This window comes from Molossus molossus, unplaced genomic scaffold, assembly GCF_014108415.1.
Source record: "Molossus molossus isolate mMolMol1 unplaced genomic scaffold, mMolMol1.p scaffold_m16_p_3, whole genome shotgun sequence".
Classification (NCBI taxonomy): domain Eukaryota; kingdom Metazoa; phylum Chordata; class Mammalia; order Chiroptera; family Molossidae; genus Molossus; species Molossus molossus.
Genome location: NW_023425366.1, coordinates 32,652,210 through 32,676,311, shown reverse-complemented (window position 1 = coordinate 32,676,311; position 24,102 = coordinate 32,652,210). Strand labels below are relative to the sequence as shown.

The window sequence follows — 24,102 nt, the reverse complement described above, 5'->3', positions numbered from 1 at the left end:
AGAGTTCAACACTCTTGTCCATAACTGGTAGAACAAGTAGGAGATCAGCAGGGATATAAAGAACATGAACAATGCTATCAACCAACTTGAACTCTATGACATTTATAGAAATTTCACCCCCAAAAAGCAGAATATCCATTCTCTTCAGATGATATGGGCCATATTATGGGCTACAAAGCAGGTTTGATTAATTTTAAGAGAATAAAAATCATACGTTTGTATCTCTGACCCAATTATTTAAGTAATTCATTATACTAATTAAATTTGTTATTATTTTTAATTGAACAATTAAAATATAAATCAATAACAGGGACATACTGAAAAAAATCTCCAAATATTTAGACATTGAACAGCATGTTTATTAATAATCCTTAGGATGAAGGAATCACAATACATCAAAAGTTGTGTAATGTATGTAGCTAAAGCAGAGGGAAATTTATTGCGTACAATTTTTATATGAGAAAAGAAGGAAGGTCTTCAGTGAATGACTTAAATCTTCTCTTTTAAAAGTTAGAAAGGGAAGGTTAAATTAAAACAACAATGGAGAGAAAGGCATTAGTAAAAAGAGGATACATCAATTAATGCTTTTAAAGAAATACGAGCTAGCAATATTGCTCCAGGAGAACTCACTTTTCTAATCATAGAGGCAAGTACCTGGTTCATTCAGAAATGAGCAAGGTGAGCTTCAGAAATTGTCCAAAAACAAGTACCCAGTTTGGTGGGTCATAAAATAAAATTTTAAAATGGCTTGCATACATACCTGGCAGGGGAGATACCATGATCACGAAGGAGGTGTTCCCTGGGGGTGGCTTGTCCATTGCACTCCAGATGTGCTGACCCCTGCGATCTCCCCAAATATGGGAAACTCGACTGCACAATTAGTGGTAGTGGGGGACTGTGTTCGCATTCTCCCTTTTTAAGAGAGAAAAGGGGGGGGGGATGTCTTGTAGAATGTTCTCTGGGTAATTAACCCAGAATTCTCAGAAGTGTTACAATAAAGTACTGAAGTTGACAGGAAGTATGTTGGAAAGAGCCTGCTGTAATATTTTATTTTCTATCAAAGCTTTAATCTTAGAAGAGTAAATTTAGTTACTCATTTTTTTAATGATTAAGAATCTGGCATCTTTAAAAACAGGGACTGTTTGTTATGCATGTTGCTTAATCTCAATCAGCCTGTGAAACAAAATTTCAAACTCACAATCATTTAGCTGAAACTCAAGATCGCAATTTCTACTTGTTTGTTTTCCTTAGGTAAATTTGGGAGATTTTGGTTGTTGGGGATTTTTCTTTTTTTCATGAAATTTATTAAATACATGCACACTTCACACACACTTCACTTTTACAGCAATAAACCTCTGTTTTGCTGGAAACTCTTTGCAATTACCACAATTGAATTATTCTAGGCAGATATATAAGATAGAATATATCCTTTTTTTTTAAAGCCAATGACACTTATAGCATAGTCTCCCAATACTATGAATAAACATTTTCATAAAATTTTTCAGTTCTCCGATTCCAAGTGTAATTTCTGGAGATTGTAAATGGTTATTTATATGTCCTGGAAGCAGACCTTTGATGGACTAATCCCTATAATCCATCATTTTTCTTTCCTTCCCATCTGTGTCATGAATAATTTTTACACTTGATTGTACAAAAGTTCTGAAGCTAAATTTTAGAAAATGTATACTTTTGTGGCCATCTGCTATACTGCATGATCATGTGTACTAATATTACCTTTCTCAAGGTGCTCCAAGTTGTTTTAACAAAATTTGACCTTTCCGTTATGACCATCTTTCCTATTTACAAGCTTTTCACAGACATGTTTTAAAAAACTGAAAGTAAATTTTGCATTTTCATTCTTATGAAGATGGATTGTCATGTTTCTTCCAGGATAATCATGGATCATTTTCCTTGCAGGGGACTATTTGGAAATACAAGTGAAAGCATCAAATACAACTGTGCAGTTACAGACTTTGTTTCATGATCTTTTTGATGAAGGTCAATATCATTTGTTGCTTTGGTGGTAACCTATCTCATGAAAATCCTTAAGACATCTCAACCAGATATCATATACAAGTATAAACCAATCATTAAGAAAGACTACTTCTTCTAATTTGCATGTGAATAAGTTTCCCCAAATCATAAACCTCATAGTAGACAGGAAGGGGAGAAAGCTGGGAAGGGGTTCCCATGCCCATTGTCCCCTAGCCTTGAGGATCTGTGATTTGAAGAGCTGTTGAGGAAGAGAGTGGTGAATGAGGGGGAGGGAGCAGACATAGCAGTTAGGATGGTTTGGGCCCAAACAGGCTGAAATCATGGGGCACTTCAGATGAACAGTAGCTCCGGGGCAGGATGGCCAGCTCTGCCTCTCCACTGTGCCCTTGCCCCCTCTCCTCCTGAGCCAGGTCCCTCGTCCCTGCCCTGGCTGGCAGGAAGTAGGCACCTGCAACTCCAGCTTCACACCCCCAAACACACAAGCATCCAAAGGTGGAAAAAAGTCCTCCTTTCCCAGGTCTCCTAGGAGCAAGGGCACATTTCCAGGAGCACCTCATCTCTCAGTGGCCAGGATTGACTTGCAGGTTGAGTAGTAACTATACAACTAAAAACGCCTAACACAAAACAAAGCTCATCCCCTCAGTCACTTGGGATTTCAGCTGCAGCCACGGGGGACCATCCCTGCGGGCTCACACTCAGAATGCAGCACCCATCTCGAGCACTTGTCTCACTTCTTATTCTCTTCAGACTCCTCTGCAGCCTCAGAAGTTCACCCAGGGCTAACCTCAGCCAACAGGGATCCCAGGAAAGGACACTTGTCGGAAGCATCTGCATCCTCTCAGCAGTCCTGGGGGAATGGGGTGTCACAGCCATAGTGAACCTTGATAGGGCTTCCTTCTTCCCAGCCTCCTCCACTCATCCCCCCGCCTGACACCGTGCAGTCATCTCCACAATGAATTGTAGTCTAAGCCCTTACCTCAGGCTCTCTTTAAGGGGAACTTAAGCTCAAATGCCAGGCTTAACCCTTTTCAGGAAGGACAGAATGCAGTCCAAAATGAAGACTGGCATTCCGTATGTTTGTGAGGCTTTGAAGAACTCAATGAGTTTTCCTGCATTCAGGTAAGGGCTAGGGTGGCCACGTGCAGCCACCCAAGGTGTTCTGTCCATGTACCACCCCCTTAGAATTATGCAGTGTGCAACCTGCACCCTGTATGCAGTGGCTTTGGGAGAAGGGGAAATGGAGTGGGCATCCCCTCTCAGAGGCATCTGGATAGCTGGGGCTTCTCTAAGAATTCTCTCTTCTTCTGGACCCTCAGTTACATGTATTCTTGGTCATTGCCTTTGAACAAGCATTTTGCCTGGTGTGTGAAATTTCAATATAGGAGAAAATTTTCAAAATACCAACAATGTTATTTCTGTATTTGGAATACCCTCAATATATCTAGTTCGACATTTATTTCTATACTTTAATATGTCTGTTTAACTTTTGAAGAAGACTTTGTCTTAATTGATATTGAGAAGCAATTCTATTTACCCAGCAGAAATATTCAAGATTTTTTTCTCCTTTCATGTGTTGTAATTTTCAACATGTTTCATATTTATAATTATTTAATAACTATTCATAATTATTTACAATACTTTTTATTTAATAATTATTAATGATTACTTACAACAGTATAAAAGTTTATATTCTTTTTTACTTTACCTTTATTTCCTTGCTGTTGATAATTCCCAAAGGTTTCTATCATTGTTAATTGAATATACCTGATCATAATATTATGAAAATCTGAGGATTTACGTGAATAAGGGTTGCTGTTTTTTTAATAACAACTAAAGTAATGAGAGTAAAGAAGGCAAGTTCACACCGAAGTGCTCTGAATGTGAAACCTTCTACCAGAACTTCACAGACACTCTTTGATGCTTTCAGGGGCTCTGAGAGCCGAAGACTGTCCCCTCCTCAGAGACAGAGGCTGAAATTCAGAAACATAGCCTGACTTGTCGTCCAGCTAGATAATGGTAGATGGAGGAGAAAACTTGGGATTTTAAATTAATAAAATACCTATAAAATACTTACAGGTAGTTTCTATAAAATACCCTTTTAAATCAAAATACTTTGTAGCTGGAGAGTTTCAGACTACAGCTAGAATGTACCCATTAATCATGGTACAAAATCTATGTGGCCTTTCTTTTCAAATAACATTCTTGGGCATTTAATTGAGATGATACATTTTTAAGCACTTCAAAGCAACTTAGCTCATGCTCCATTCTGTCTACATTCCTCAATTTATCTGAGCCAACATTTCTGCCCTGGCAAGACAGACGCTGGAATAAACAAGAGAAGCTATGTGAAAAAGAAAACATTTTTGTACTTCTACCACAAGAAAATAGATAGAGTAACCATTCCAATTATATCTGCAAGAAAGTAAACTCCAGTAGAAGGTAGTTGGGAGAAAAAGAAAACAGACTAAAACCCCAACTAGAGTTTTTAGAGTACTCCTGGATTTTAAAACTGGTGTGGCCTATATTTTGTAAGCTATTAGTCAATAAATATAAGCATAAATTAAACAATGAATTCATTAGCATTTTTGAAAAACTTTATATCATTTACATTTATAATAGAAAGAAAACATATATAAGTGTGTAAGATATGTTACTTTTTCCTTAATATAATTTTTGTTAATGTAAAACATTTTATAGATGAAATGATAAAGTCAATGAACAATTATAAATGAATGTCTGACACGTGTTCAATTTCTTAATGGTGAAAGGCTTTTAGAAATGAAAGGACAAAATCAAGATCGCCTTTCTTGGGAGCCTCCTCTCTGGTTCTCTGCAGATGAAACATCCCCATGGGACTATAGACCCCCATCCCCAGACACCAAGACATCAGTTCAGCAAGTGACATGCTTCAGCAAAGAATAGAGTTACACATTTGACTTATTTCCCTAGAACATGTGGATGTTCGTGGTTAATTACTACTAATTCCCTTCATATTTATAAAAAGAGTTTTATATTTGATAATTGAAAAACTCAATAAATGTATAGACTAAGATTTTTCATGATTCAAATTTAGTCTGAGCTGACCTGGAAAGAAAGAAGTACCTTTTTAATCAATAGTAGATTCTATTGAAGCTACTATAATATTTTTGCCAATTTGAAGGGAAAGAAATCTAATTGCAAATCCCTATAACAAGTCTCCTTGGGTTGACCTAATATCTGACAAAGCTTCTTACAGCCCTCTTCCTCTCTCTGAATTTCCCAAGGCTGTTTGGGGTGTGTGGTTTCTGCCTCTTAGCAAAAGAAGATTTCTAGCAGTGCAAAAACATCACTCAGCTTTATGGACCAGGGGACCAGACTGCTGCGGAGAGCAGCTGGAAAGATCAGCATGCAAGGATGCCAGGCCAGACCTTTTCATGCCAAACTTCTCCCCCCAGAGGTCCCCTCCATCTCTGCATCCACTCTGTGGTGCTGGCCCCAGGGGAAGGCAAATAAAGTGCTAGCTCAGCAGCCTTCAAGGCCCAGTCCCCCTGACAGATGGCACAGGAGGAACAACACCGAGCTTTTGGGAGGGAGCTCGTACACGTGGAGTTTTACTGGAGGGTTTAACGTGTTTAAAGAAGCATGACTTGCTTAGGCAGAACTAAAACAAAACCCTAGGTTGTCTTTTGTTCCCTCTGGATTGGCACCAACTCACTCTGACCTCCCTGTTTTCTTATCCTCATAGTGTGTCAAGTTCATCCTGTGTTCTACACCTTCGTGTGTGTTCTGTACGGAGAGCTTCCTCGGTTTTCCCAAACTTAATGGAGTGGCTAGAATTAAGCAGTCTAAAATTTTTGTCATAGCATGGAAATTAGAACTGAGAAATTTCTGGGGTAGATCATCCATGTGTTAATTCTTAGTTTAGGAAGCCTGACTTTCCAGTATTTCCTCTGCACAATCTCATTAACTAGAGAAACTTGGGTTATTCACAGTATCTAGTGTTTTCAGAACAACTCGTGTGTGCAGAGCGTTTAGCGTTGGTGGGGCACTAAGTGCTTGCAGTGTATCTTGTATGTTCGGGGTATTTGGGTATGAAAGCATCCAGTGTGTGCTGACTCTGCTTCCTCAGTTCAATGTTGTGGGCTGGGGGGGAGGGGGACTCCACTCAACAAATTGCAGCCCGCACAGCTGGACCCACTCCCCTGGTGCTGCAGTGAGCTTGCATGCCCCCAGCACTGGGCCGGGCAACCTTCCCAGACCGGAGTCTCTGGTTAGCATTCAGGGCTCTCAGGTTCTTAAGCTCAATCTGGACTACACCTTGGAAGTCTGGCATTTGCAGAGGGCAAATGATGGGGCTTCTCAACTTCCATAATTATATATCTACCTATAACTTATCTCTCTATCGAGAAAGAGAGAGATCTATTATAAAGAATTGGTTTATGCAATATGAAGTATATATGCTCCATTAGTTATGCTTTTCCAGAGAACCCTGACTAATACAAGGTATTATTATTCATTTTGCACCAGTCAACAACACAGATGTGCCTGACACCTCCTCTCATGCTGAATGTTGGCATGTTTTAAAACGTTTCCCTTTCTGATGAATACACGAAACAGAATCCCCTGCACCTTGTACCAGGCTTCCTCCGGCAAAGCTGCCCAGCACAGTGTTCCATGGAAACAGCTGAAGCTGCTGCAGATGAAAAGCTGCCCGCAGTGACATTTCTTTTTTCTGAGAATGTCAATGTTATTCATGTTCTTAAAATTCCACTCAAAGCTTAAAACCAGTGTATTTTTCTATCCAAATACAAAAGCTCATTCTATAAAATGTTTTCCTTGTGCAGAATATTTTATACTGTTGGCAAAATTTTGATCACATTAACCTTTATTTTAAATTGGGCAATAAGGAAAAGTGGTTAGTTATTTCATTTCTCCAATGAAAATTATTATTTCTGGAAGATGGATTTCTCAGAGTGAACCTGTGGAAATTTGCAGACTTCCTGTTATATAACAAGTATCATGAAAGCAAAGGCCATAACTTTTTAAAATACATTTTGTTTTTTCTTTCTGTGATGAAATTAGTTAATGAAGTTCTCATCTTATTATTCTAAGTCAGAGAACTTAGACTATTCTCATTTTATATATTGTCCTGGTTTTATTAAGTATCAGAATTCAAAGAAGGGTATTTGTTAGAATCTTAAAATGTAGAGTTTGAAACATTTACTGAGATTATGATTTAGAACTAAATATATAGAAACAGACTTTAGTACTAGAAGAAATATATATTTCTACTTTCCTGTATATTTCAGCATAGCATTAATATCCATTTTTCTGTATACTTTAACTTTTACATTTAAAAATATCTAGTTATGTTTTGTCAATGTGAATATATTTAGAAGATGGTGATATCAGTTTTAAAAAACAACAACTTTTTATTGCATCTTGGGAATTTTCTGATCCCCTTAAATGTCACATTATCTAAGTATCAGTTGGCTCCATTTGGCTTGCTTCACACTGTTGGTAATTGGTGGGTAGAGCCCAGGGTTGCTGTTCAACATCTTGCAAGGTACAGAACAGCCCTCAAAATAAAGAACTGTCCAATCTATATGCCAACAGTGTCCTGATTGAGAAAACACACTCTACATTAAATAATGCTAAAGATGCTGACTGCACCATTTATTTACAAATCCACAGACTTCCTTGGAAATGTGGCTTGTTGGATGCATGGCAAAACTAACGTATCAAATCCCCATTTGGACATTCTAAGAAGAAAGGTGATGCAGAAAAGACACATTAGTTAAGCCTGAACAAGGAAAACAATATAATGAAGTTTTAAAAAGCTTGATTCAACATAAATACAAATATTGCACACCCAGAAAAAAACTTCAGGTAATATTACAAATATATAAAAGTCAACATTTAATAGAACACAGCTGTCTTAAATGCAGATATGGACTATTATTGGAATTAATGTAGCCATGGTGGTTAAATGTAAACCCAATTTGTAATCAAGCTGAATGTTTTCTTATTACTGAGTTTTAAGAGTTCTTTGTCTATTTTAGACAACCGTCCTTTATCAGATATGTCTCTTACAAATATTTTCTCTTAGTCAATGCCTTCTCTTTTCATTCTTTTGCACAGAGCAGAGATTTTAAATTTTCATGGAATCCAGCTAATCAATTCTTTCATTCATGAACCATACCTTTCACGTTGTATCTAAAAATTTATCATCAAACTCAAAGTCATCTAGATTGCCTCCTTGTCCAGAAAGGCTGCTTCCAACCTGAAATGGTTTTGAGAGCACAGAAAGTTACACTTCCACTCTATTTGCTCAGATTCCTGATTCCAACTGTACTGTCTTGATGTCTACAGGCCAGCACTTCCTTGTTGCTGTTTTTTGTGCATATTTACTTACAAATTAAACATTGAATACAAAATTATTTTATAACACATACACAAACGTAGACAGGATCAGATTAATGTTTCTGTGCATTTTTTGTCCAAAATAAAGCTAGTCGCAATGAACTGTGACAATCATCTCTCCAGGTGTTATTATTTTCCTCGGTAGTGTAGTTTCAGTGTTGGGAAGGTTTGAGTGTCTATTGTTTCCATGAGTCATATTAATTTTAATGTGAGGTTTTCAGGACGTGAAATTTTTCAAAAATCATGTATAGTTTCACAGCAGATACACCTATGCATGGTGTGTGTGTATGTGTGTGTGCATGTGTGCAAACAAAAAGGCATATTTACATATCTGTAAACAGAGGAAAGATATGAATATGTATATAGATGCTTTCACTTATCATTTTCAAATAAACATTTTTAATACTTATGCATAGATTCTATATTTGTTTTCAGGTTTCCAATCTATTTAATTTGGTACCCTATTTGACTAAACATTTTTATCCTTTTGAATATTCTAGTTATCTTTATGTATTTTTATCTTAAATAAATATGTACCTTTGTACAAATGATCATTTTATTTAATTGAGTCATTTTATGAAAATTATAGACATGGTTGAGGAGCAATGCTTTTAAACTTCTTCCAGTTGTTTCCCAAATACTGTGCAAAAGCCACATGTCAAATGTTAGTATTTATTTCTACATTGATACTACAATTACAGTGTTAGTAGTATGTATAAATTTATACATGTCTGGATTGTACTTCCTCTCATTCCAAATAAGATCTGAGGGTTCTTCTTCCCCAATCCCATGTAAACATGTACTTCAGAATTCATTCCTTTAGTTAAGAGCTACATTATTGACATCATTTTACTATAAACAAGATATAAAACCCCAAGACAGTAGATCAGCAATATGGCTGAGAAATATATTGCAAGTTATTCACAAATTAGTACGTTTGCACATCCACCTGGAGAATTAGTTTCTTATTCTGTAATGCTAATCCCCAACTCACAAGGATATTTTGAGGAGTAAATGGTATGTATTAAAAAGGAACAATAAAGTTTCTTTGAGATGAGATGCATATGGCTATTCCAATTTTATGTCTCAACATAATTAGAAATTACAACACATTATGTACCTTCAGGGGTGTTTGTAAACATTTTATATGGAAAATTATAAATCTGTAAATGCCAAGTGCTCATTATTTAATGTGAGATAGATGCTACAATGTTTTCCATTAAGTAGTGCAAAGCAATCCAGCTACATGTCTGAAACAATGAATAAAGATTTTTTGACTACTTGTATGCTCAAGGCCTAGTGGCAGGTGTGGAGGAGACAGAGAAGAATACAAATGAACTTGCTGTCTGGCAACAGAAGGAGAACACATTCATAAATGTTACCAAACAACACAGCATTAGAAGGGGTAAATATAAGGTGAGAAGCACAAGCAGTAGCTGCTAGAGGAGTTTAAGAAAGCTCAGAGGAAAGAGGCAGGAGGAAGGAGTTTCGAGGAAATGAGAGGTTTTCTCTGGCTTTTAAATGAAGGTTAAGGTGAATCATGGAAACAGAGAACAGAATGACAAACCTCAGAGGGATGGGGGTTAGGAGGGTGGGAAGAGATAAACCAGAGAACTTACATGCATATATGCACAACCATTTAATGTGGACATTAGGCTGGGGAAGGCAGGAGGGGGGGTGGGAGCGGGAAGAATGGGGAAAAAAACTGGGATATCTGTCATACTTTCAACAATAAAAAGTAATAAATAAATGAAGGCTAAGGTCTAGCAGAGAGTGAAGAACACCTCCAATATTGGGGAGCACAGGTCAGATGTGCACAGCATGATTAGGGGAAGGTGAACAGAACAGCTTAGGTAGCCTATGTGTTCCTCAAGCTATTTAAAGAGGTGTAATGATGTGAAAAAATGTTGGGGTGAATCTTAATGAGAACAGCATTGTGTGCTGTGGTGTATAAGATACGTTGGACATTACACAATGAAAGGCAGTGAAACCTGTTAAATGGTGTAGCTATGACTGCAATTAGGTTATTTTAAATAAGGGCACACAATAAATAAACAAATATATATGTTAACTACCAAATACTAGTTTATGCTCATAATGTATATCTTGCTAAAGACACTTAATAATTCAGGTTACAAGCTATGATGTATACATAATACTAATGAATAGTAACTCAGTGACTTGCTTTAAATATATAAACACAATTCATTATTGATCTATTATACACAGAGTTTAAAAGGTTAATGACAGGCTTTCACATTTCAATTTGATTTTAATAATCAATAGTATTAATTGTGTGTACTTCCAGTAATACTAACAATAATTTTTAGTTAAAATACCAATAGTTGATTATAACACTCTGATTTTCCTGGGGAAATAAAAAAGCGTTTTAAAACTAATTAGCCTGAAGATTACAGAGATGTACTTAGGGAAAAATTAGTAGTAACATAAAGGCAACAAAAGATGTAGAGGACATCATTACATGTTGCTACAATTGCGCAATAGCTGAGTATGAGGTAAAAAAAAAAAAAAGTGTGTGTGTGTGTGTGTGTGTGTGTGTGTGCGCCCGAGCGCATTCGGAGTCAGAGGGTAATTGGCTAAATGTAAGGAAAGAAATACATTTAGATAGCACAGTCTCTTCTAACAAGATGTTGCAAATATATTTTCTTTGTTTTTATTGTTTATATAATAAAGTGTATTATATTAACATATTTTCTGGAGGTGTTATTTCTTATGAAACAAATGAAGCTTCCACACCAGAGCCCTTGAATTTCTGAGTCCTTATAAGACCCTAAGAACAGATATAGCAATTTTTGTTCATCATCTGGTACTTTTTTCTTAAAAACTAAATTTACAATTCTAAAGGCATAATCCATAAAAGAAACAACTGATAAACTGGATTTCATTAAAATTAAAAACTTCTGCTCTACAAAAGATAATGTCAGAATGAGAAGACAAGCCACAGACTGGAAGAAATTATTTGCTAAAGACAAATATAAGAAGGAATTTTATTTAAAATATTCAAAGAACTCTTAAAACTCAACAAAAAGAAAATGAACAATTTGTTAAAAAATGGGGGGAAAGACTTGAACAGGCACCTCACCAAAGAAGATATACAGACAGCAAGATATACAGATGTATAGAAATGGGTCATTAAGGGATAGTAAGTTAACACAATAAGATACCACTACACATCAATTAAAATGGACAAAATCCAAAACAGCTACTACACAAAAAGCGGATGAGGGGTTGGAGCAAATTCGAAGTCTCTCCTACATTGATGGTGGGAATGCATTTTAGAAGATAGTTCGTTGGTTTCCTACAAAACTAAATATCTTCTTACCATATGATTCAGCAATTGCATTTCTTGGTATTTACCCAAATTAGTTGAAAATATATATCCCCATAAAAACCTGCACATAAATGCTTATAGCAACTCTATTCATTATTTCTGGAACTTGGAAGCAACCAAGATGTTCTCAGTGAATGAATGATAAATTGTAGCATATTCATACAGTGAAATGTTATTCAGCACTAAAAAAAAATTAGGTATTATGCTATGAAAAGATATGGAGGAACGAATCTTCAACACATATTATTAAATGAAAGAAGCCAATCTGAAAAGGCTACAAACTGTATAATTCTAACTGATACTCTGGTAAAGGTAAAACTCTGGAGGTAGTAAGATAAGTGGTTTCCAAGGTTTTGGGGAAGTGAAGATGAAAAGGTAGAACACAAATAATTTTTAGGGCAATGGAACTATTCTGTATGATACCGTAAAGGATACACATCATTACACATTTGTCTAAACCCATAGAATGTCTAACACCAAGAAGGAAACTCTAATGTAAACTATGGACTTTCGGTGACTATGATGTCAGTGCAGGCTCATGCATTGTAACAAATGTACCACTCTGGTGGGGGATGTTGATAGTGAGAGAGGCTCTGCATATGTGAGAGGAGGGGCCATATGAAACTCTGTACTCAATTTTTCTGTGAACTGAGAAGTTATCTCAAAAAATAAAATCTGCTTAAAAATAGCATAAGCGTATAAATTATAAGTCTGTGCCCTCATAAAATCTATATCTGTCCCTGACTATTATAGGACAAATACTAATATACTTTTCATAATTTCCAAGGTGAGTTAACACTTTTTAATATTCCACCTTCTACTGTATTTCAAACTGTTCTTTAGCCACACACCCCAAGTCCCAAGATTTTGTATAGTTACCTTGTGATCCTGTTGACACAAACCTTTCTCACTCAGTATTCCTCTAATAATATGCTAATATAGTCATAATTTGTATTTTGATGCATTTAATTTCAATTTTATCCAGTCCATTTTTAAACAGTTGTAATGAGAACATACACATAATGTTGTTTTGTTCTTTAATTAGTATTACATTATAAGCATTTCTTCATAATCATCCTTCAATGGAATCAAAATAATCCATTGTATGAATGTGCCATTATTGGATTCATAATCTCTTCACTATTGGAAACTCAAGTTTGGAGCACTGGTTATTACTCAGTTGTAACTTAAAAAAAAACAATTTTTATTAGGCCATTAGATTAGTTTTGAGTCTACTCCAGAATCTAATATTAATGACAAATGTGTTTTAGGGTGAAGTCAACTCTAAGTTAATGTCAAAACTCTTTAGCTCAAATCACAATAGATATTAAGGGGCTTTTATTTATGCCATAATTTCCCATTAAAAATTCAGCCCCATGAGAGCTGCATCCTCCATCACCATATACGCAGGGTCTGGCTTGGTGCTTGGCACATACTAAGTTCAATAAATATGTGATGAATGAATTTACTAAAGAAAAGCCACAGTCTTTAGGGCTAAATCAGAGCCAATGCAAACAAAAGTCAGGATACTGAGATTTGGAAAATATTAAATTCATTTTGAAGGGAGAAGGTGTATTTTGTTAAATGAGTGTGTGTCAAAATACCCTCCTGAATGTTTATGTGATTCCTACAGAATGACTGATGATGTGTTGCTGAGAGACCTGGTGGGGATCTTGCTATTTCTGTGGCTATATTGTGTATTTCCACGGCCAGGCAGATACTGTCTTTAGCAAATATTTAATTAATAAAAGTGTCAGCCCATTAACTCCACCTTTTAAAACTTTGCCTGTTCAGACAATAATTGCTGTGCACTTACCTAGTTTCCATTCTGATTTTCTTTCTTTTTAAAAATTATAATGGGATGTTAATTTTGTGGCCTAAATGACACCATTAGAGGCTAAGCGAATTAATGGTGTCCAGATAGATGCTCACAAAAATGCAAGAAAAGCCATTTTTCTGATGGTATCATTATTTTACCTACCAGATTTTTAAAGGAAGATTTCAATTTCATGACTCGTTTTTGTACAGGTTTAAGGTTCTCTCCATTTGCTGCTTTTCTTCTCTCCCCAAATAGTTAATGAAATAAAAATTCAGAAGAAGCACCTGCGGCCCCAGGGTTTTCAATGTGTTTGCTGCTGTCATGTATCACCAGGTCTTTCAATTAGGGGAGAGTTTCTCCATCTCTTAAGGATTTAGATGTGCTTTCCAGGTTATGAAGTACAATAATAGTGAGGGGAGGAGACAGGGGTTCATTTGTTTATTGGACAAGTTTGTGCTGAGCTTATCTTGGGCCTGGAACCACACTGGAGGCTGCACAGAACCTGGAAACAGACAAAGCCTCAGCCTTGGGGAGCTCAGGTTCTTGTATGTTAAATAAAGCTGACAGTAAAAGGCTTAGCATTCTAGTTAGGGTATTACAGCTAAGAAGGCCTTAAAATTTCCCTTAGCTTGACGAAACTTTAGACTGGCTTCTTCCTGACTCTGGCGCCCAAACTCCCTTTTCTTAGAACATTCCTTTGAGAAAACTTTAAGTTGCAAATTATTTCTTTGTACCTTTGAGATGTAAATTTTAAAAAAAAAAACAAAACCTTTCTTACTTTTATAACACAGAAACTTCTTTCTCAAGGACCTCATCTTTCTCAAGGACTGGAGAGCCATCCCTTTGAAATGCAATCATCTAGAAAGTCAATGCCCTGTCTCCCAGTCTCTGAGGGAGCGGAGTAGCCTAACTTCAATGGGCACCAATTAGTACGCACACACAGATGCAGAGAAGAGCATATGCGAGCTCAGGAATGTTTCAATGTATTGAACACATTTCATTGATCAACCAACCTCCAAATACCCCCTGGTACTTCTCCACTAGTTCACTCCTGCAGTTAAAAATCCCACTGGTCTTTCTCTGCTCAGAAGAGGGGATGTTGAGGGGAAAGAGAAAAACCACAGAACTTATATGCATGTATGCATAACCAATGGACTTGGACAACAAAGCTGGGGATGGGGAGGAGGGTATCAGTAGGGGGAAGAGGAGAAACATCTGTAAAAAAAACAAATTAATAAAAATAATTAAAAAAAAAATCCCGCTGGTCTTTGTGTGGCCGAGTTGAGTCCACACTCAGTTCTTGCCTCTCTCTCCTATTGCAATAGCCCTACATAAATGCCTGTTCAACACTGCCTGGTGCAATGTATGTGCTGACACAACAAATGACTCTTTGGACAAATAGCTACACTCTCTGATTCAGATACCACAACTAAAAAATATTAACCCTAAAATCTGACCTGTTCATTTCATTTTATCAATTATAATAAGGAAAGAGGAGAATAAGTAAATACATATGTAAGTATTTGAAAAATGTAATACACAGGAGTTATTAGCGCATGTAGTTAATTTATATAATTTAATAGTTTATAGCTAAATTAACTAATTTAATAGCTCATTTATATCAGTATTCATAATGATTAAAGACATATTTATTAACTAAAGTAATAAGTTAATTAATGCAATTATTGATCTAAAATTATTTTCCACCTGTACAGAAGTCCTTCCACCACAATGAACTCAAGGTTTCTTTTTCTTGCAATTGAAGAGAGGCAGTGAGCCACACAAGCTGTAGGACTTCAATAATGCCTCATGGAGAAAATCGCATCCTCTCTTACCATCATAAATATTCAAGTCCTGGGGTCTTTCTTTTCTTTCTGATGAAGTGAAATAAGAACACAGAGCTCTCTGCCAGAGTTTGTTTTTCATCCACGATGCAGCTCATAAAACTCTAAGAGTATCCACACCATATACAATGGAATATTGGCTATTCTTGGCTACTTGATCTAGTATCTTCTTTTTGAGGTAGACCAGTTTCCCTCCCTTATTCTGACATACACCTGAAACCACACACCTGCAACTTGCCACATGGAATTGTGTACACATTTAGTCTTGGGATACAGGATTATATATAAAACATTTGGAAAATGTAAAACCATCTTATAATGATCAAGGGGGTAAAAAACCTCCTTCTACTCTGACTGAGACAGAACAAAATGAAAGTCATGCACTCTTTATGGCAAAACATGATAAAGAAGATAATGGCAGGTGATATTGAGCAGGTTTTAGTAGACCTGAGTTCTGTTTATCTTGGAAATAAGTAGTTCTCTATCAAGGATCAACCACACATTGAAAGTGAGAGCATGTGACTGTTTGCCACTGAAATCGGGCCACCCCACCCACTTTGATCAGAAAACTGAATGGCTTCCCATTGCTCTCAAGATAAGACTGAAGCTCCTCTAACATGCTCTGGGGGTTAGGTCCCAGGCCCCTCTGCCTTTCCCTCTCATCCACCCTCATCCCTTATGCTTCACTTATACCCACAATCTTCAAGGTCTTCAGAGGAGCATGTTTCTTCCTCCCAAGTGCTGTTTCCTTTACCTGCAACACTCCCCAACTATTACTGGGGCTTCTTCTTTAATAAATATGGTAATTTTTCCAGCCATCTTTTCTGAAGCACTTACAGGTACGATGTCACATTTATTCCTGTGACTGTTTGACTAACTTCTCCTGAGCTTGAACATATGGTCTTTCAAACTGGAACATAAGTTCCCTAAGGGTAAACACCATTTACCCATCGTCATCTTCCCAATGCCTAGCAAAGGGCCAAGCTCAGTGAACACATTTTCCATGGTGTTGTGAAGAACTCATGAATTTGAGGTGCCCCCAAATAATCTGTAGGGATTAAAAAGGTGGTGTGCACATTGCAGGGATTGCAGTTGTCATTCTTAAGTGTGGCAAAGAACTAAGGCAAATCCACATTTTCTTAGGAAAAAAAGAGCTGGCATTTTTTAGTAATAGGAGGAGTTGTAGACCAATTCCAGCGAGCAAGGTGATGACTTAGGATAGAATACTACTCTGCTGCAAAAAAGAAGGAAATCTTATTTTGTGCAACAGCATGGATATACTTGGAGAATATTATGTTAAGTGAGATAAGCTAGTCAGAGAAAGACAAGTACCATATGATTTCAATTATATGTGGAATATAATAAATAAAACAAATTAACAAATAAAAGAGAAACAGATTCATAGATACAGAGAACAGATTGACAACTTTAAAAGGGAGGGGGTTGGGGAGTTGGGTGAAAAAAATAAAAGGATTAAGCAAAATAATAATAATAGATACAGACAACAGCAAGGTGATTACCAGAGAGAAAGGAGAGGTGTGGGGAGGTAGAAGAAGATAAAGAGGTGAAAGGGGGATACATGGTCATGGAAGGAGACTTGACTTGGGGTGGTGAACACACAGTACAGTATACAGATAATATAAAATTATAGACATGGAGTCCATATAATTTCATTAACCAATATCATCCCAATGAATTCAAGGTTTTTTTAAAAAGAGAGTTATATTGATATAAACCATCTCCCATCATCATTTTTTTCTAAACTAAAAACTTCAGCAATTCTTTGAATGCAAGATACCTGAAGTACATCAATGTTAAGACTGCATTTTACAGACAAGAAAATTGAAGGGGAGGATATTTAATGGATGTTTCTAAGGATACTATAATTTATTACAACTTAGACTTTCTAATCAAGTGTTGGTTTTAGAATTTGCAAAAGTATTTTTGCTTTGAAAGTATGGAAGTGGTAATATGCAATATCTTAAAAGTGCATCTGTAATAGCTTGACTTATGAGTTTCTAAAATGTCACTGGATTAATAAAAGTGTATTAAAACCACTTCTAGGAATATACCCTAAGAAACCGGAAACATCAATCAAAAAGAATATATGTACCCCTATGTTCATAGCAGCACTATTTATAAGAGCTAAGATCTGGAAACAACCCAAGTGTCCATCAGTAGATGAGTGGATTAAAAAGCTGTGGTACACATACACAATGGAGTACTATGCAGCTGTAAGAAAATATCCTATGAGATGGTATGAAAGGATCTGGAAAGTATTATGCTAAGTGAAATAAGCCAAGCAGAGAGACAAATATCACATGATCTCTCTTATTTATGGAATATTATGAACTAAACAAACTGCTGAACAAAATTAACCCAGAGACATGGAGGTGGGGTACAGGTTGACAAGCCTCAGAGGAGGGGGAGGGGTTGTGGGGAAAGAGATGAACCACAGAACTTACATGGATGTATGCATGGCCAATGAACATAGACAACAAAGCCGGGGGTGAGGTAGAGGGGAAGGGGAGGAGGGTGTCAATGGGGGAAAAATTAGAAACATCTGTAACAAAAACAAATTAATAAATAAAAAAAATTAAAAATAAATAAATAAAAACTGTGATGACCAGTGAAAGCTGGTATTGGCCAGAGAAATTTAAGGACAAAAAAAAGTAGTTGTTATTCAAACTAAAGTTTAAACTATGATTTATAGACATGCAACTATCTTATAAAATTGACTACACTTATACCAATGCATAAATGGAATCCAAACCAGGAAATATCTGACTTATCTATCAGGTTTTGGGGTATCAATTTCATGAACTCAGGAAACAAAAAATAAGTAAATAAAAATAAATAAATAAAGTGATAAAAATTAGCTTTATTTTCAGTTTTAGTAGAATAAAGTAAAGACCCTATTCATGGTGACACAAGATTTGTTTCAACAAAACTAAGATGAAAAAAACACTCTGCATCACCATTTGCCTTTATTAAGCTATAATAGGAAAAAATATCAGTCATTCATGGCTGGAAATTGAACTCAACTTGACTTTTGAGAAAAATTGCTAATATATTTCTAATTTTAAAATTTAAGCTTACTAACAATTATTTAATAATTTAAAAAAGATCCTAATTGGCAGTCTTTTTAGAGATGGTCAATTGAAATAAACACAATTAAAACAATTATCCATATGTACTTGGAGTTGCTTTAAATCAAGAGGGGAAATATAAGAATATATTTTGTTACACAGATAATTTGTTCAGACCAAGATTATGATGATATTAGAATAAGTTTATTTTCTATATTTTTCTAAGATATAGCATCTTCTAAAACAATGATATTTTAAATTATCCATCTGATTCATAATTTTTGTCCACAATATTAGACTACTATTATTAAAACACTTGCCATTTTCAAATATTTTACTTCTTTTATTCATATGTATTTTATTCTGGTTCTAAAAATGGCAAGGGTCATCATATAAGGCATTCAATACTGTGTAAAGTTAATTCATTTTGCAACATTATAAATTAAGTCATATGGGTGGTGCTATAGACAAATGTATGCTATTGCCTCTGGTGCTGTCTGAGGGGGAATTAGAAAGAACTCAATAGATGCTTGAGAATGAATTTTCCAGCATTTGAGAAAAAAGCCTCTAATTAGTTAGAGTGAGTATCATTTTTACAATTTCTAGGACTTTCAGACCCTGCAAAGTTTCAGGAGCATAAAAATAATTCTAATGTCAGAAAATAAGAAATAAAAGAAAAAAAGAAATGTGATTTGTTCCAAGAGACATTTATCATCAGTATAATTGAAAATAATTTAAAATGGTAATATTAGATTTTTCATGCTAACATGTAATCAGTCAGTCTGCTACATTTCCATCTCAAACAATGAAATAATTAATTCTTAAACAGTATCTAAAGTAAAAATCATCATCCCTATGTGTATTGCAGCTTAAATCTAGATAAACCCTAAAACCTTGAGGAAAAAAGATTCCGATAAGCTAACCTTTCCAATTACAGAAACGCAGTTTCAAAGGATAGAACAAATGCAAACGTCTCCAAAACTTCAAAGAACAAGAAGAAGGACAATGAGGAGGAGAAGGGGAAGGTGAAAGAGGAGGAGGAGAAGGGGAAGGAGAAGAAATAGGAAAAGGTGGGGGATTTTAAAACATTTAGTATATATAATTTCTTTGATTTTCTCTTATTTCTTCTCTTTTATCATAGTTTAAGGGAACATTTCTGCTTTCCGTGCATTGAATACTGTGCAGAAATGATACCTGCATATAAAATAAACAGCACCACTAACAATGGTTATCTTTGGCAGGGCACAGAGATTCATTGTGGACATTGAGACTGATAACCAAGAAAGCTAAATTACTTGATTTCAAATGGTGTAGAGCCTGGATAGGTAATGTGTGTGTCTCCATTTGATTCCCTGCTGATGTATGGGAAAGGCATTTTAGTGCTTGTCTCATTGACCCAGAGTTACTGCAGAGTAAAAGGAAATCTTTTGTATTTGCATCTGTTAGCTTTCCAAGCATTATGAGTGAGGTAATGATGAAATATCTTTTTCCACTCACTGGGCAGCATGTTGCCGTAGCAACACATCACTCCATAAAGTTCATCAATTCAGCTGCGGTTATCCTAAAGTAGCAGACAGCTTATATATTACAAAAGTTCTTTCTTTTAACTTGTAATTGAGCAAATGAATTAAATTGGTCTTGGCACTGGGAGCTCAGCATTACATTTATATACTAAAAGGAAATTAAAAGAAGAAAATACATCTTCTTAGCTAATGTATGCCTGAAAAGCAGATTTTAATTAACTCAGTTTATCAGGTTCAACTAAAGGCTTATTTTCTCCCAAAAAGAATATGTTAGCCAGTTTAAACATCCTAGCCATAAATTATATGCAACATTATTTTACTTAAAGTATTATTTTAAATCATATTCCCATATCCTCTTCCTCAGCAAATAAGCTCCAGGGAGTCGAGCACTGGGGGTCATAGCCTGTCTTGTTCACTGTGGTCTCACTGATGTCTATAAGGGTTCCTGGCACCCAGCAGGTGTTCAAGCAGAGCACATGGTTCATTGTGCAGACCTGGATCCCAATGGCCCCCATTAGACTCCCGGCTCCAGGTGGTTCACATCTTTGAGCCTCCTTCAGGTTGGGACCCAGCCCAGAGGTCCAGGGCCACACAGAGCTTATTCATGCAGAGGGCTTGGGTGGTGTCTGGCACACAGGGTGCACTATGTAAAAATTTGCCATTATTATTTCCTTGCTACTTTTAGTTTATAGATTATAAATCCTACTCAAACCCCAGCTCCCTGCCTCTGTTGGTCCTCCACACACACAAAATGGGATGGGAGATGTTCATTCTATTACATAACCTCTACTACCTTGCTGAAAACAAAGCAAAACAAAACAATCCTTTAAGTACTCTACTTCATAAACTGATAGCTTAAAAGAAATTTGCTACTACATTTCTTGTGAATGGAAATAGAATTGTATTTAAAAGTGCAGTCAATCCAGTCCTCTGGGCCTCCTTTCTAAACTCTCATCTAGCTCTGTGGCTTAAACATAATTCCAACCAGACTGAAAACCACTCTGCGAAGGAGGCAACTCCACATTCGGAAGGGAAATTACTTGTCTTAGATTTATTGTATCTAAATTATAAAATAGCCGTCCAACTGGCAAAGTTGGCAGCCCTCCTGTGACAGTTACCAGGCAGAAATACAAAGTCTAAATTACCCTCTCACCCTCAGGGGTAAAATTTATACTATGTCTGGTCCCATTAGTGTGGGTTGGGATAGTTGAGAAAAATCTATGCAAATCGCTTTTACACTACATTAATTTAAAAGAAAAAGGGGAGCTGTCTACTCAATGGAATTAGAAAATTATGTTGTCATTTTTCTGAATTGCTACATTATACTGATTATGAACTAGTGGCTGACATTCTAAGCTATTTGGTAGCTAGAGTAGTCATACTCTTTTTTCTGGCATGATCTTATTCATCCCCAAGGCTTCAAACTTACCTGAGGTCTCTATTACCGACCCAAACCTCTCTTGGTAGCTTTGAAGAAGAATTTCTAATTAACTGTCAGACCCACACAAGCAACTGAAAATCAACATATCCAAAACTAAGCACAGTGTCTCTCCTTTGGCCTAAATCTGTCTATTCATCTGAAATGCTAAATTTGTTAGAATAAAATTTTCAATCTGACCCATTTTAACATTCAACTTCACTTCCTGTCTCTCACCAACAACTCCAGCTAACTTAAATTTCTCACTTTTCAGAAAGACACATCCATGTCTTTCTATACCTGCAGGTTTTGCATAATTTGTGCCTTCTCCTTGGAACATCCATGTATACCTTCTCCACTGGGCAAACATCGTCCTATCTCTAAGAGGCAGCTCTCACACCTCTCCTCTGGGGACATCTCTGACCTCCCCCACAAGGCCAGGGTTCCAAAATCTCTGTGCTCATTGAAGGCTATTCCTCCTTCAATTAAGATAGGGCACTGGGTCAAACTGTAGGAAATGTGTTTTACTTTTTTTGTGTGCTGTGAGCTAAGTGCTGAGTGTTATTCTCACCCATGATACCTTTATTTCCTCAGCACATGGTAAGCCATCAATGAAGGTTTATGGAATGATTACATGAAAATTTCAAAATAATAAAAGTAAGCCTCAGAAGCTAATCCTTAAGCTCAGGGTTGAACTTTCATCTTTTAATCTTCCTGGTTATTACTAAAGAATAGCAGAACAATAATCACATTAAAAATTACATCACTCCCTGGCCGGTTTGGCTCAGCGGTTAGAGACCCTGGTTTGGTTCCAGCTAAGGGCACGTGCCTCCGTTGCAGTTTTTCCCCGGTCCTGGTTGGGTTGTGTGGGTGGCAACTACTCGATGTGTCCCTTTCATGTCGATGTTTCTCTCTCTCTCTCTCTCTCTTTCTCTCTCTCTCTCTCTCTCCCTCCCCCCCCCTACTCTATCTGAACAAAATATCAAAAAATGCCCTTGGGTGAGGATTAAAAAAAAATTACATCACTTATTTTGACAACTTGAGGTGTTCAGAATACTCAGATTGCCAAAATGTCAAAGCACATGCTTCTTACTGCACAAGCTTAAAATTACCTTGGAAACGAGAAGCTGAATAAAGTGGGAGTGGACATCTGAAAGGGTAGACATGACTGGAGACCTATGAGTACAGCAGATTGGCTCTCAAATATTGACTATAAAAGTGAATTGAAAACAAACAAAACTCGTAGACATAGACAACAGTTCCAGAGAGAAAAGGAGTGGAGAAGTAGTAAAGGGAGTCAAATCTATGATGACAGAAGAAGATATAACTTTGGGTGGTAGTCAGACAATGCAATATACAGGTGATATATCATAGAATTGTACACTTGAGACCTATACAATCTTATTAAACAATGTCACCTCAATATATTTAATTTTTAGAAGGTTACACAGGGAGATTGTTAAAATGGAAATTGCAGGTTTAAGCCCCAAGACTTGGGTTTAGGAAGCTTGCCATGGGGCTTGGGGCCCAACATCATTAAGGAGAATTCTATGTGAATCTAATACCAGGGGTCTAGAATCATTCTTTGACCAACAAGCAGAGACTGTTGATTTTAGTCCTTATTATCCAAGATGCTAACACTAAGGTCAGTGATGGACAAACTTTGAGACCATGTGACTACCTGTCAACTTCCTTAGCTGCTTGAGTTACTTTAAGGAGAGTGGTTAGCACAATGCCTGGACCACAGGAAACACTTACTGTGCTTGAGCAACTGTCTTGATGCTGCTGAGGAGGAGGATGCCATGACCAAAGGCTCTACCTCCAATCCAGATGCCCTTCTGTCTGTACATTAAGACATAGCCCCTAATATGCCATAAACTCAAGTAGATACTGCGGAATAACAGGCTGCACATTAGACTCGCATTGGGATTGTAAAGCATTGTAATGCCTAGATCCTGCCTTCTTCTACAGAGACCTGATTTAATTGGTCCAGGCAGAGGGTGGCCATCACTGTTTTCTAAGAGCTGTCAAGGTGAATGTAACATGGAGCCATAGTTGAGAACTATCTATGTCTAAAGCATTAGAGGATATTAAGAGAATTATTGGTGATGTATAGTTAATCCAATTTTCTTCACTATCTAAATTGGTCCTAGGCAGTAAACAAGATACTTTAGAAGATTGAGAGTCACATATAGCATGTTTGAGAGATTCTACAAGTTCTACAATTGTAGGGGCAGACATGGAGGTGTATCAGACAGGACTCCAACTCTTTGCCCAGCCGCAAGGACTGCAGTGGACTGACAGCCTTCAGCTATTCACTCCTTCAATGTCTGCCTCAGCTTTCTCCCTGTGATCAAAACATTTTGGGGAAGATCCTCATTCTGAGTAAGGTGGTGGTAGCCAAGGGCATGTTATTCTCAAAGATGCCTACATCCAATGACCAGGCAAAGCAGTGGGTCAAAGTCCTAGCCATTTCTGCTCAATGTTTACAGTAGAAAAACTTTGCTTGAAGATCAATATTGGGCTGATGGAGCCTTTGACAGATCTGTGCCATGGTCTAGTGGTTCCCCTTGCCCAATCCTGCTCTCTTCCTTTTTCTTTTCATAAGTGTTACTCCCTCCAAAAAAAATGTCTTATGCTCCTAGCTCCATCTCAGCGTCT

The 24,102-nt window shown here is 36.7% G+C and overlaps 1 non-coding gene across 1 annotated transcript; it reads left to right on the top strand.

Annotated features, from left to right (window-relative positions):
- The first annotated feature begins 752 nt into the window (after nucleotides 1–752).
- Nucleotides 753–916, top strand: LOC118642995. The gene has a single exon (XR_004961897.1). It is a non-coding gene; the product is annotated as a U1 spliceosomal RNA (small nuclear RNA).
- The last annotated feature ends 23,186 nt before the right edge of the window (nucleotides 917–24,102 follow it).